At 35.9% G+C, this 14,542-nt stretch overlaps 1 long non-coding RNA gene across 1 annotated transcript in view; it reads left to right on the top strand.

Annotated features, from left to right (window-relative positions):
- LOC142602991 (uncharacterized) overlaps nucleotides 1-14,108 on the top strand; it is a 233,847-nt gene extending 219,739 nt beyond the window's left edge. The window contains exon 7 of the long non-coding RNA XR_012836860.1: nucleotides 14,017-14,108. This is a non-coding gene — a long non-coding RNA (uncharacterized LOC142602991). The remainder of the gene's footprint in view (nucleotides 1-14,016) is intronic.
- The last annotated feature ends 434 nt before the right edge of the window (nucleotides 14,109-14,542 follow it).

Here is a 14,542-nt window from a genome sequence, read left to right on the forward strand (position 1 = left end):
CAAATCTTTCATGCTTGAAAAATGTTGAGTTGTAAGTAATATGTCTAATAGATCAGCATGCTAAGCACTGATTTGTTAGTACTATCTGCCAATACTGACACTGTCAGGACATTATTTTGTATATTGTAAATCTTGCACAGATGTACATCTTGATCAGCTAAGCTTTTTCAGTGCCCTTTTCCTCAAAGGAAGGAGCATCAAGTTGAAATAACCTTTCCATTATTCCTCATGGAGGACTTTTCTTTCTTCCTTTTTTATTATTTTTTTTTTTTTTTGATTTAGGAATTGTTTACTTGAGCAAAACATCCACTGGTGCATAATATTGAAATGCTTGTACAGTGCACTCCACTTAATTGAGACATGCTTAATCAGGAATCTGTTTAATCTTAGAGAACTGATTTCAAACTAATGGCAATAACTTGCATAATTGGAATGGTAGTTCTGTAAAAAGACGACATCCGTCTTCAGTTTTGTCAAATTTGCCTCCAAACTTTGCATCTGTGACATAATTACACAGCTGAAAAAAGAAACAGGCTGATTTATTTCAAATGAAATAGGAGAACAAGCAAAACATGCTATCTCCTTTGACCCTTCGCTCCCTCAGTTCTGTCTTCACCACTCCTGTTTTTTCTTCCATTTCTCTTCCTCTAATGCAGACCTGTTCCATAGAATCGAAGCACAGTCTGGGTTTCTCAAGCTTTACAGAGGAAGCATTGTACAAGGATCTCAATTAGAAGATCTTAGGCAAAGAAAGCAGAAGGAAAAATTTGAGCCTCCCATCTGTCTCTCCAGCTGACTAATGACTCCTCTCACCCCCTAACTAAGCTTCTTGCAGCCTGCCTCTACTGTGTAATCTGTTTTGTTATCTTTGTCTTGGAGTCCAGAGTGAATTCTTTATATAATTTCCATTCCCTGAAACTGGGGTTGTGAAGGTTTACCCAAAATCTCATTATATCTGTGTCATCCTGTTCATTACAGTCCCCCATCATGTCCCTTACCCGTGTGAGGATGGACATTACTGTTCTGCTCTAATACTAGCCCAGCAGTTGAGCTCTTCAGCCTGCCTAAGGTGTCTTGGCTTGCCTATTCCCTGTCACTTTCTAACCTTTATTTTGCTTAAGAAAGGTGAAGACTGAGGTAATCTGCCTTCTCTGGTGCAGGTGTCAGTGCTATGAATAGGGATCAGTAGGTAGTCATATGACTGGATAATAGGATATTTATTATACTGAAATTAATTGAAAACCTTGTATGGAACTGCGTCCCTATTCTTCATATCCTATGGCAAGTTCTGCAGGCCTAGACACCTTGATGTACAGATTCCGGCCTTTTGGCTCTTCTTTTTAATATTCAAGTGGACACTGATACTGTCCTCAGACATGGTGTTTATAGCTGTGAGTAGTTCTGCCCAATATGATAAATGCTGGCCTAAATTGTAGGGCCTATGTTTTGCAAAATAGTCTTTGTGATGGATATTAGATTTATGACACTGTAAATAGAGGGCAGGACTTTCTTTTTCATCAGTAGGGAATAAAGGCGGCAGTAAAGTTTCTTTTTTTTTTTGTGCTGCTGGGTCAAGGTTTGACTTAAACAATAAGCAGTGAGAGGCGAGTGCGGTCACTGCATCTAATGGCGATGGTGGTATGAATTCACTTTCCTCCAGCTTTTGGTAACCTGTCTTAATAGGGCCCTGACCTCTGCTTTCAGTGTGTCAAGCACAGTAGAAATAACAAACCATGAAAAAGTGAAGTTTGATGGCAGGATCTATTGGGGTTAAATTCTTCCAGCAACCTTTGAAAACTTGATTCTGCAGTAGTAGGAAGAACTAGGATGTCCGTGGCAATCAGTACAGTGATTGTGTCATACAAACTTGCAATAGAGGAATAGGTAACACTGTTGCTTTCAGTTTTGTTCCAGGAAAATGGAGAGAGAGACCGTGTGTGTGTGATCATTTGCACTGACTATTTTAGAATGTCTTTTGAAAAGACTTTGATGCAAAGTTTAATATTAATGAGAAACAGGATCTTAGTCTGTTACTGATATATCTCCTTTCCAACACTAGTTCAATTTTTTTGCCTTACAAATACTGTGATGTTAATCGAGTGGAAACAGATGGAAATACACAAATGCATGACTGCACTTTGCAATGGACACTATTCTATCATATTTAGTCCTCAATGAATGCAAAAGCTAATAGAAATTACTTTGTGCTGTACAGTCATGACCGCAAGTCTTGTTTGGGAAATTCAGGATCAAGATTCTTTCTTTCACGAACTTCAGCTTAGATAATCCAAAGTACAAATCATTAATATAATATTGTTTCTCTAATCTATAGGAGTGATTTAATAATAAAGTCTTATAAAGCTCTTAACTCCTGAGGCAAAAGGCATTGCAGTGAACAAAAGTGTTGTTCTTAGTGAAAATTCATACTCTTACTGGAAAAAAGTGAATAGATTTTTGAACATTGTGACCTGTTTGGGTATTTACAAGTCACACAAGAATACATATAGTTGGAGGAGGTCTTGAGGCAAAAGTAGACAAATTTGCTTTGACAAGTATACATAAAAAAAAAAAAAAAAAAAAAGAAAATTAAGAGAAAAATTCTTATCAGGTTATAAAGTTGTCTAATTTCTTAGTGACTGCATAGACTTCTGTTATAAAGGATTCAGCTCCTTCAGCTACATGCATGTAATACAGATCTGCTTATGCTGGAGTGAGAAAATGGGTGTCATTTTGTTCAGCAGCCTCTTTCATGAAGAAAACAGAATCGTGGCTCAACTAATGTCTCTTACTCAGAGTAGGATTAGATTGTAACATGTTTTCTTTCCATAAGGAAAGAGTTTTAGGAGGAAAGTGGGAAAGGACCAGCTTCTGTGGCTAAATGGCACCAGCTATTTTACCACAAAGGGTTCCCAATGTAGATATAGCTCTCTTTTGGCTAACTTTGGTGCAGCTTAGTATATTGTGACACTGTATAATTTGTGGTAAGATAGATACAGGTTAAAAGACAAGGAAAGCGTGGTGGGAAGAATGCAGGAAAGAATATTTAGGGCATACTAACATCATTAGTAACATAAGGCATAATTGAGAGCATCACTATAGCTGTTCTGAACTTATCAGTACTGCACCTCAAGGTTTCAGCTTCTCAAGATGAATCAGGGTAAAATGTTATTTGGAAATTCAATTATTTTTGTGGAGTAGAAAATTTCTTGCCATTCCTCATATCATCTTCAGTTTGAAAGTCTGCAGTTAAATCCAATACTCTTTATGTCATCATAGTCTGTAAAGGCCCAAACCGAGATCAAGACTCTCTTGGACAAGGTGCTGTAGTATCAGTACTGCTACTGCCATGTAAAAGAAAGCCCTGTTATGAAGAGCCATTGAGATTGCTCAAGCTGAGACAGAAGCTAAGCATCACTGTGGAGGGAAGAAGAATAAGACTGAGTGAGATTCAGAACCCATGTGCTCTGGACCCTCTCAAATGTATTCATTAAACTATTTCTTCTCTCAGTGGACCATGCCTGCAAGAAACTACAATCTAAATATGAGAGGAAAAAATATTGTCTGTGTGTATGTGTATATCTACATATACAGGACCACACTTGAAAAGGAGTTGAGGAGGATTATTAATGATGAGAGAATAAGATGGGGAGATTTACTAAAGAATGTGGAGAAAGGCCTCTGGTGTATGTGAATATAGAAGGCTGTTCCAGATATGCAGCAAGAGAAAAGGAAGGGGGGGGGGGGGGGGGGGGTGGGGGTGTGGAACAGGAGAACAAGAGAAGACTAAAGGGTGATTTCTGGAGAGGAGGGAAAGAGGATAAAGTGTGGAGGAAAGGAATTTATGAAGTATTGTGACTGAAACCATGCATGTATTGCTCAGTGCTCCCCAAAGCAAGTATTACACAATGAAGAACAAATTGCAATGGAGTTCAAACAAAATGTACTCCATTGTTAGAGCAGTGCTGTAAACCACCTGAAATATTACAACTGTTACCTGTAGCATCATTAATGTCCAGGGATTATTTCATAAATCAGGCCCTAAAACATAATAGAGTGGAAAGGGTTGGTGCTTTCTATAAAGATGAGATTGAATTGTAAGAGAATTAATGATACCGTCATTACAGCCTTTAATCTATTTTATAGAGAACTGCTTCTCCTTTTATGAACAATTTGTCCTTTAGAGAATTCTCTAATATTTCTGAGTAAGCAAATTTTTTGAAGTTTTCTTCTGAATGTTTGAAAGAAAGATCTTTTATTCGGTCTCTTCCTGCAGAAAGGAATCAAGTCTGTAACAGTTTCTTTAGTTTTATGCGGATTACACTGAGTTAATTTCTGTGGAAGCAAGTAAATACATGGAGTTTCGCTAAGGCCAAGTATAACTATATGCACTGTGCTCCTGACTTTAAGCTAACCACATGGTCGCTAGTCTAACTTGTATCCCTGCTACTAATGCCTGAGTAATTGCAGATGGAAAAAATAGATGTATATCCCTGGACAATTTGGAGAAACAAAGATTGACTAGCTAAATGCAACAAGAAACAAAAGAAATTCTTTGTTTCTTAAATAGGACATCTACTTTCTTTGTTGAGTGTCTTAATAGAGAAGTTTAACATTTTTTTTATTGGTGTAGCTTTAGCTTTGCATAAGGGAAGAACTTCTATTTTTCTTTTTTTACTCATTCGGTCTTTGCTTTTTACTTTCATGCATCAAATGTTGGACCCACCTTCTCTTTCTGAATTTTTTTGTGGTAATTACTCCAGTCTAAAAATGATGCCAAATCTAACAAAGCTAATGAAAACCTGCCCTTCAATCTAAACTGTAATCAGTTTATAACAAGCTCTCTTTTCCTGTGCTTCATTACTGTGACAAAATCTCTTTTTCATACCTCAGAATGATAAGGCAGGGTAGAAAGAAAAATCATTTTCCATCACCAGGCGTGCATGAAAGGGAGATGGGCTTAAGCATGCAGAATTGATTTATTTGCATTCTTCTACTGCCTTGGTTGCTGCATCTTTGGAAGAAGTTAATATCACATCTTTGATTTAGCCTCTGGAATGGCAGGCCCTGGCAATCAAGCATGCTTATTACAGCAGACAAATAATCTAGACCAGTGAAGTCCCAGTATGTATCAATTCATTTGGAAATGTGGCAGACTCGTAGCAAAAGGCATTTTGGAATCTGTGAGCTGGACATGTGTCAGGCTTTGAGAAAAAAAAAATTTAAAAACATAGTATTTTGGAATTGGTTAGCCCTCCTGACAAAGCTATCTTTATCTGCTTTTCTTAATACTTGTGAATATCACCCTAACCCCACCAGCCAGTTGCTTGTAATGTTTATCTTTTCCACTCATTATTCTACTCTTTACATTTTTGTTTGTCTCCTGCAGGCTACTCACAGTGAGAGTCGCTGGTGTCAGCAGAGAGTGATGGCATAACCATAGGATTCCTATTTGCTTTAACAACAGTACAAAATTCTAGTGTTAATCTAATATCTCACATAATTTACTACAAAACAAGGTTGCTTACTCAAATATCTCCCAGTCTGATTTCCTTGTTCAGCCCTCATCCTCAAGCAATCCCAGTTACACGTCCTTCAGCTCACATAGTGAAAAGTAGGAACGTGCTTCTCTCTGTGACACTGGTATGATTTTGCTCATTAAATTCTGATTCTGCAAAGGGGGTTCATTTTTTAAGAGAGCAAGCGAAAACATGATATGCCAACATTTCTGCTGTTTGCTGATCCTGAAGAGGAACCTTGGCTTAACCACAGTGTTTTCCACTCTCAGAACAGAGAGTCCTTAGTGAAGTAAACACTGTACCATACCTTGAGCTGATCATCATACATATCTCCATTTTAGAGAATGCCAGTTGGAGGCAAAAGACATTTTAAGAAAAAAGTGCCCAAAGCAACAGTGGAAAATTAAGGCCCAGTCAAAATTGGAATCCAGCAGTTCAGTTGTTGTCTATTTAGTCCCTGAAAGGAGCATTAACAGAATTACTCCAAATGACGGCCAAATTAGCTCCTGACCCCTTGAAACCCAGCTGTGGGCTTTGAGTTCATCTTTCTATTTTCCAAGACATTAAAAGAAAAAAAAAAACTGAAAACCCTGACCTGAATTTCCTTGTTCTTTTCTTTCTGAATTAGAGGCTCAATGGTTGAATTGAGTCCTTTTTACTTTTTTTTTAAAGGCAAGCCTTTTCAGAGACACAGCAGTCAAAAATGCTTTAGAATCTCTGAATAAAAGAGTGTCCATATCTTTCTGTATCTGGTTTTGTATTAGATAGGTACACAGTTTAAATGTTAAGCAGGAGCAGCAAAATGTAGTCAGGAGGTACAATAACCAGTAGCAAGTATCTCAACTCAAGTGGAATATTGATCAGGCAATCAAGGAAGCTGTTCTCCTGCCTCTCAATCTAGAACAACTTTGATACTCAACTCTGTTAAAACTGCCAGACTGTCAGTGTATTCAGATTAAGTGTCCACACTTCAAGAAAAGGAGTCCATAAATTAACTTCTAATGCTGATGACATTCAGAAAGAAAGAGGCTTTCATTGGCATTCAGGGTTCAACACCTTTGGACTGGCAGACTTTTAACTGCCATTCGCCACCCAGCCCCACAAGCCATGATGGTTTTATGATTGTAATACGTCAGAGAGCTTTGCAAAAGAAGCTGAGTACAGTCACAATTTCATGCAGTTAACAAAAGGGAGAACAAACCAGCAACATGGCTTGTTAGAGGTGATCCCCAGGAAAGTCCATTTTCATCATACATGTTTTGTAAAATTTGCCATGTAATTAGTGTTGAAATGGGAAAATCACCATTTCATGGTCTTTGTTCTTTCAGAGGTAGACATATAAAGAATAAGAAAAGAGAACTGTATACAAAGCTATTGAGTGCAAATGCTTTTGACTTTGGGCAGTTTGTCCTTCTTCACCTTAGTCTCATCTCTTTCCAGAATTAACTTTGAAAGCGAAGTAGAGGTATTTGTTAGAAGGCAGGTAATTCTTGTTTCGTGATAAATTTTAAGTGGTATTTTGGCAGAGAGTATACAGAAATTCTGCTGTTGGTGACCACTGCAGTAACATTACAGGAAATTATCTGTGTGGTAAAATTTTAGTTTAACTTGTATGTTAATAATTTCTCATATATGTTCCCATAATTCCTGTAAAATTTAAGAAAACAAAAGTAGTGAAGTGCAAGAGTGTTTACTTAAAAAAACAAAGACAAAACCCAAAACCTATTGTGTACAACAGAGTAACTGTTTTTCTCTAGCATTTATAAAGCTACTTTGAAATTTAATGATAAATAATTATGGGCCCACTTAATATTTTACAGGCAATTTTATAAGCTAGATGAAAATGTTTGCAATTTTCTACTGTGTTTTGGAGGACCTGTCATAAGTGCTTATGTGCAGTTTGAACAAGGATTTGTACATCTATGTACCATACCCTGGATAAAATTCTGCTGTAAGGAAATTTCCTCTGCAGTAAGGAAAATAATCTTACCATATCCAGCAGTAAAATTCTTCTATCATTAGGTACAAGAATATGACTCTCAAGTTTATTGCTTCTACAGGAAATAAGTCAAAAGGTTCAGAGTATGGAAGCTGAGATTTTATCTGTTAAGCAGAGCACAAGTGAAACACTTTCATGGAATCTGAAACAAGAATGTTAAAATGCAGTGTTACATCAGCCATTACCTGACTACAGAAAAGGAGGGGGTTCAGCTTGAGATTTAATAAACACACATCTTTGTACATTCAGGTATTTCTACAGTAGTAAACTACTAGTTGGGAAATAAGGAATATTTATTAAGCATAAAATTCAAAAAGAGAAAAATGGGAAAACTGAGAAGTTACTTTGGTAAATATATCCACCAGAAAGAAAGACTCACACATTCACTGGTCATCTAGTGAGATGCATAGGTATTTTATACTAAGAGACATTGATCACATATTTATCTCATCAATCTCGTGAATTTCTGCCCAAGCACTCAGAATAGCTTTCCCAAGAGCAGCCTCCTGAAGAGCTGGCTAGCTGTTATGTTTGAACTCTGACTGGTAAAGTAAAAAAATTATAGCTGATTATTGATTTGTTTCTCTAAATTAAAGGTGTACTGGAACTAGAAATTGTCCGCAAATAGTAAAACATTACTGTCCTGTAAATATTCATTGCTCTGTTGCAGAAAGGAAATCAAATGCAAACGTTTTCTGAACAGCTTATTGCCTGCAAGACTTTTTATTCAAAGTGCAGTCAGACTCTTCCCTATTTCCTCCATATTCATAATTGTAGATCCTGATTATTTGGGGTCATTATGTGTCTTCCACCTTCCAAAGGTCAAAGATACTAATTCTCTTCATGAATAATTTATTCAACAATTGATTGGGTAATGAGTGAAATAGCTGAATACATTTTTCATTGGAAAATATTAGACTATGTAGGGATATAGTAATGAAATAAAAATATATGAAAGAAAAACTGTTTGAAAAAAGTAGTTACAGGAAATAATTCAGTTAGCCATAAGACTGGATATTTTATTTTTCTACATGAAGTTCATCCTCAGAGTATACTTAAACTGTACTGCTATGTACATATATTTGTAGTCAAATGGTAAGAAATTACATTTTATCTTTATTTGCATATGTAGTTCTTGGGTAAATTAACAGTTTGGAGAAATTCCTATCCCTTTTATATTTTCTCTTTGTTATTGAAGGTTTATTTATATCAGAAGGCCTCCTAACTGCCAAAGATTGTCACCTTGTTGTGCTAGATACCACATACGCATCTGATGAAAGGCAGCTCTTGTCCAGATGATCTCAGTTGAAATAAGCAATATAAATAATGAACAGCAGAGGCGTAGGGAACTGCGATTACCTGCCTGAGTGATAGATTCTATAGCAGAAACCAGGAATCCTATTTTCTTGTTTATCGCTTTACTCCAATGGTCTGTGCAGTGCTAATTGCCTAAACTTTTACAGAAAATTACCCTTAAGATGAGTCAATGAGATGCTTTTTAAAAACTTAGAATTTTTAAAATAAGTAATCTCAAACTTTCAGTAAGATTTATTCAAAGGCAACTAGATTTCTGTTAAATTCCCATTGACACCCCAAATATTTTGAACAAATTCTTTAATTTCCAGTATGTGTTGGTATTTGTTCCTTAACTCTGTGTTTGCTAAAGCAATCAACAAAACCAATGTATACATGTAGTCCATCTTGAGTTTCAAATATAAAATATCAAGGGAGCCAAAGAGCAAGTAAATTCTAAAATAAAATGTACATAGGGTTTGATAATTTTGAAAATCCCTTCGTTTTTAAAGGCTGTGTAGAGATGCTCAGGGAGCAGAAAAAAGTAGAAGCCTTTGACAGTGATTTGATATCTGAATCACTTGTTTAGCACTGCAAAATATAGTCATGCTCCTTTGCACTTGCTTCATTTCTCTCATAGGAAGGAGCAGAGCCTGGAACAATGAGGATCTGCCAAACATATTATGACACTACAGATTGTTATTCTCTTTCTAGACCTAAAGGCAAATCTTTTACAGGGACAATCTGTGCCCGATGCCTGCTGTTACTGAATGCAGGCAAAAGGGCTGGTACAGAACAATTGCAGACTCCTGCAGATGATCATATGCAAAGAAACAATCTCCGGATAATTTGACTGACGAGTTCTTATTTGGCTAACCTAAAAAAAGAGGAAATGAACAGTGAACTTTGAGGGTTAAACTTAGGTTTGAAAGTCCATTAGTTGGATCTCAACAAATCAAAATCCCTTATATTTTGCCTGGAATTTCATGCCAATCAGTGCTTTTAAAGTTTGCTACAGGAATGTCATGGGTATATGTGCAACTACAAATATTTTTGCTTTCAAATTGAGTATAAATCTGAAAGATTTTTTTTAAATTGAAATGTGATTTTTTTGTTTGATATTTTTCTCTAAGAATAGAAAACCCATTCCTTTTGTTTTCCAAACAAAGCAGCTCCATTTCTTTTCATTATTTTCCCAGTGAATAAAGTATTTGACTCAAATGTTCATGTATCTCTCATTCTGCTTAGGCATGGTTCTCTACCAATGCTCTAGTTGTGCTGTTTCCCAATTCCTACAAGTAGTATTCTTTTATGCTCTTTTTTCTTTCCTTGTATCATGGTGATAATACTTTTAAATAGGTGCTTATGTGTTTTTATTTATGTACCTAGTTGAATCTTGTTGAAATTATCCTCACATTCCATAGTTATGTAGAATACTAGTTTAACACTGAAAATACCTTTCAGCTGTAGGAAATATCTTGCCCTGTCTTCCAGCAATCTGTTAGGTAGTGTTGGGCAACTTATGTTCACAGTTTGAATTTCTTTTCTATATGTAAAAGAGAAATAAATTCATTTTCCTTGTGCCACAGAGCATTTGAGAATCTACTGAAGAAAGATCAGAGACCCTGATAGGAAAAAAAAAAAAGCTCTCCCCATATCCCCCTTCCCTGAAAAGTACATCATGTATTTATTTTCATTCCAAACCAGAGTTAAAAATAAAAATTGTAATTTCCATTGGAGAAGAAAAAAATTCTAAAGAACATTAATGTAAAGCTATTATCAAATCCATATCAGTGGTCTGTTTCAAAAACTGACCAAAAAAAAAGGTTAAATAGGTAACATTAAATAGACTCTAAACCAATAATTTACTTACTTGCAAAAAAAAAAAAAAAAAAAAAAAAAAAAAAAAAAAAAATTAAAGGTTGTAGAGAAAACCACTTCTAATAAAGGTTATGTGTTTGATAATTATTCCACTAATTATTATTTTTTTACTGGTTATAATGGTGAGTTTCATAATTCAGTTAAGCAACTGTGAAAATATCAGTTTTATTTTTATCTTATTTTTTGTGGTTTGTTGGGATCATAATTCCAGAAGAAACTGCCAAAACATGACTAAGTGTATTCCTATGACCACCAGACCAGACTTTGGGGTTTTTTGTTTGGGGTTTTTTTGGGGGGTTTGTTCATTTGTTAATGTTTGGGCTACCTTATACTTGGCAATGCAGTTTAAAAAAAAAAATCACAAATATTTCTGCAGAGGTGAAATCCTCTAACCCCATATATATGAACCTTGTTGCTACCATCCTGTGTAATAACAATACTACTTAGGTCAGCATATTTGCTGTGCTTTGAGATTATGCTATAAATAACGTTTTTGACTCAATAATAAAACACAATTATAAAAATAAACTGTGCAATGAAAGAGTTAAAGACCTGGTAGGATGTTCGGGGGAAAAGGGAGGTTTAAGAAATACTTTCCTTTCCCAAATACATGCAATAGTTGAATAGCCTGGTAAATCCATATGCTGTGGAGATAGTTTCTGACTTAATTTACTAGTGGCACAGGAATGAACTCAGGCAATGTGTTGTCACACTGAATCGGATTCAGTGCTTTAGCAGTTAGAGACATAACAACAACAACAAATTTTTAAAAAAATCAACTACAAGAATCCTTCTTTTCCTTACCTTTAACTGGAGGATATATCAAAATTTTCCTGAAACCATCTAGCAAAGCATAAATAACATCAGTGAACACAGTAAGAATACAGAGAGTGTCCGTTTATTAGAGCTGTGCCTGTAATGTTTAGGTTTTATGTTTCTTGAGACGTTTTTAAAAAACTGAGGTCACATTGTATTTAGTAAAAATACTACAAGCATTTTCTAGTCTCTGTTCTCTGGAAAACTTTTTGCCATGCCAGAGAACCAATCAGGCTAAAAGCAAATAGAAAGCTGACTTTTACTTGGACATCGTGCATGGAACAACATGGTGCCATAACCAGTAGTATTAATGCTAGAGTTTAAGCCAGAAGTTAGTCACAGTACGAGTGCAGCATTGGGCTTAGTGTCATGATCTCTCTCAGCCAAATTTGTCTCTCAAGTACATAAAGGAAAAACAAGTGGAAGAAGATGCAATTTGTGACACTTCCAGAGGAGAAAAAAACGATTAGGTTAAAATAATCTAATTCAAAGAGTTGCAGGTGGGGAAAAAAAAAACATCTAGAGAGTGTTTGGGAGTGTTTTCTTGAGATAGGAAAGCTGTCAATCAGACACCAAATAGAGCTTACAGATCTCAGCTATCCCCCAACTGATTTCCTTAGGAAAAATTTTCTCATCCAGAGGCTGAAAGAGGAAGTTCTCTGAAAATGATAGAAAAATGTAGGAGAATTGGGGGCGGAGGGGAGTGGGGAATGTTGTTGCTTATGAATAGAACTAAGGGAGATAACTTTTTCTACCACACACTACAGAATAATTTCTAGGACAGGTGGCTGATGCCAAATGTTTTCCTAAGCTTGATAGATCAGCAGGGATCTGGCAGGTTCTGTTGGAAAAACAGAGAATATTTTTAAGCATGGTCAGCATCCCATTTGGGAGCCAGTCTTTCTTAAGACTGCAGTTTGGATTGTGCTTGGCACCCAAATTATTTCACAGGAAAATACAACAAACTTTTCATGTTTCAACCAGATTATGTTTAGATCTAGGGAAGAAAAAGGTATTTAATTAAAAAAACAAAAACAAAAACAAAAAAAAACCAGGACTCTGAGCAGGTTTGAGTAAAGTTGAAGATGCTTGGATAAAACTGAACAAATAGGTAAATTCTGTGCAACAGAGATATCTATCTGGGAAATATGTTAGTATATACTGTGAAAAGGTAGATCGAATCAAGGCTATCAACAACATTTTCCAAACTCCTATAAGATATCTTGAAATGATGAGCAGTTTAGGAAAAATTGTACCTCATTTTAATTAAGACTAGCAATTCAGGAGATGTCTTCTGCATGCATGTGCTATGGGCATTGCATGCACATCTTAATAGTTGACTGTGAACAGGAGGAGGTAGCTGAAGCACTATGACAGTACGTGCAAATTTAAGCTGTGCACATCTAAGGTGGCTGTTGGTCTTTTTACAATGCCAAAGTCAACACCAAAGACTAGTGTCTTTTGTGTAATTGGCACCTTCAAAACCAGAGTGTCCCTGTCCTCAGGTAGGGAAGGAAGTCTGTCTTGCATCATAGTCTAAGGACAGAGTCCTTTCTATGAGAAACTTCTCTTAGGAAAGCAGGCTGTGACTGACTTTTTTAGCTAAAGGAAAATAGCAACTATTTGCCTAAGAATTTTTAAAATTAAAATAAGATTTCAGAAAAAAATTAACAGAAGAATTCACAGGTATTAGTATCAGAGTGTGAGTGCCTGCTTCCTGATTTTCTGTCAGTTTTCTCATTTATGGCAAAGTGCTACAAAACTAAAATTACAGATTCTATACTGCAATATATTTTTCTGATTTGGTCACTGGTTGTCATTGTGTAGCAGGGTTGCTTAAATATTCAAAGAAAGTAATTGGAAGTCAAGTCTGAACTAAACAATTAATTTGTAAATGACGATTGTGATTGTCAGATCTGCTATAGGCAGAACAGAGTTAAGCCTCAACTTAAGCATTGTGGGCACAGGAAAATAGCCATCCTCTGTTACCAGTTTAAGGGTAACAATATAATGAAGATTTCTTAGTACTAGTTAATATTTTGTTAAAAGGCCTCAAGACAACCATTTGTATTGTGCATAAAACAACTTAAAAAGTTATGGTAGATCACGTTGGACTGCTTAAACCAAGAGAAACATCAGAGAAGTTGGATACTTCTAATTCAATGTGTACACCTGGTTTCTGACAAAAGTAGGGATAATTAGAAGGAATTTTTTTTTAAAAAAGTAAACCTACAGTTCCTTTTGACTTTTTAACTTCAGTGCTCCATGAGCTGTATTGGTTGCCTACTTCTTTCTCCACTTAATTTAATGTACATCTACAGACTGTACATGTACATGATGTCTAAGCTACGTCAAACATCATCCAGTGATTCCAAAATAACTAGAAGTTACAGGGACTGGCTGAAGTTCATTTCTGCACATATGAGTTGTACAACATTTTCAGTAAGCAGAAAACTTTCAACTGCTTTATAGTCTACCTTCTAAGGCAAATGGCATTTTTTTTACTTCCAGGATGCATAATGTGGTTATCGGAGGAGAGACCAGGGGAAGAAGAAAAATAATAGTGAGACAAATACCACTGGAAGACACCTGGGCATAGACACTGGAAGAAGGGAAATGGTAAGGACAATTCTAGAACCCACTCAGTGTTGTCTTTGATGCAAAAGTCAGATGGGGATGGACTTCTCATTCTGTGCTTATGTGATACATATCAACAAGATGGTCTGGTCCATGATAAGTACCTGTATCATAATGTAACTATGTAATATAACAATTAAATTGAAGGCACAGCTAAGTAAAGTAAGAATTACATACAGAAATTATGATTTATATCATTCTTCATCAGTAGAGCACTATATACGTAGTTAAATATCACTAACTCTACTTTATAGAAGGAGGTGCTGTGATGGGGTGAATGTGATCCAAACATTTAGTGGCAGTGAAAGGTATTCTAAATTTATAGTATGCTCTCCAACAGATTATCTTACTACAGTTATTAACCAGACATGCTACACTGAACTCCTAATAAAGAAGCAAA

Source organism: Balearica regulorum, chromosome 9 (genome assembly GCF_011004875.1).
Source record: "Balearica regulorum gibbericeps isolate bBalReg1 chromosome 9, bBalReg1.pri, whole genome shotgun sequence".
In the NCBI taxonomy this organism is placed as follows: Eukaryota; Metazoa; Chordata; class Aves; order Gruiformes; family Gruidae; genus Balearica; species Balearica regulorum.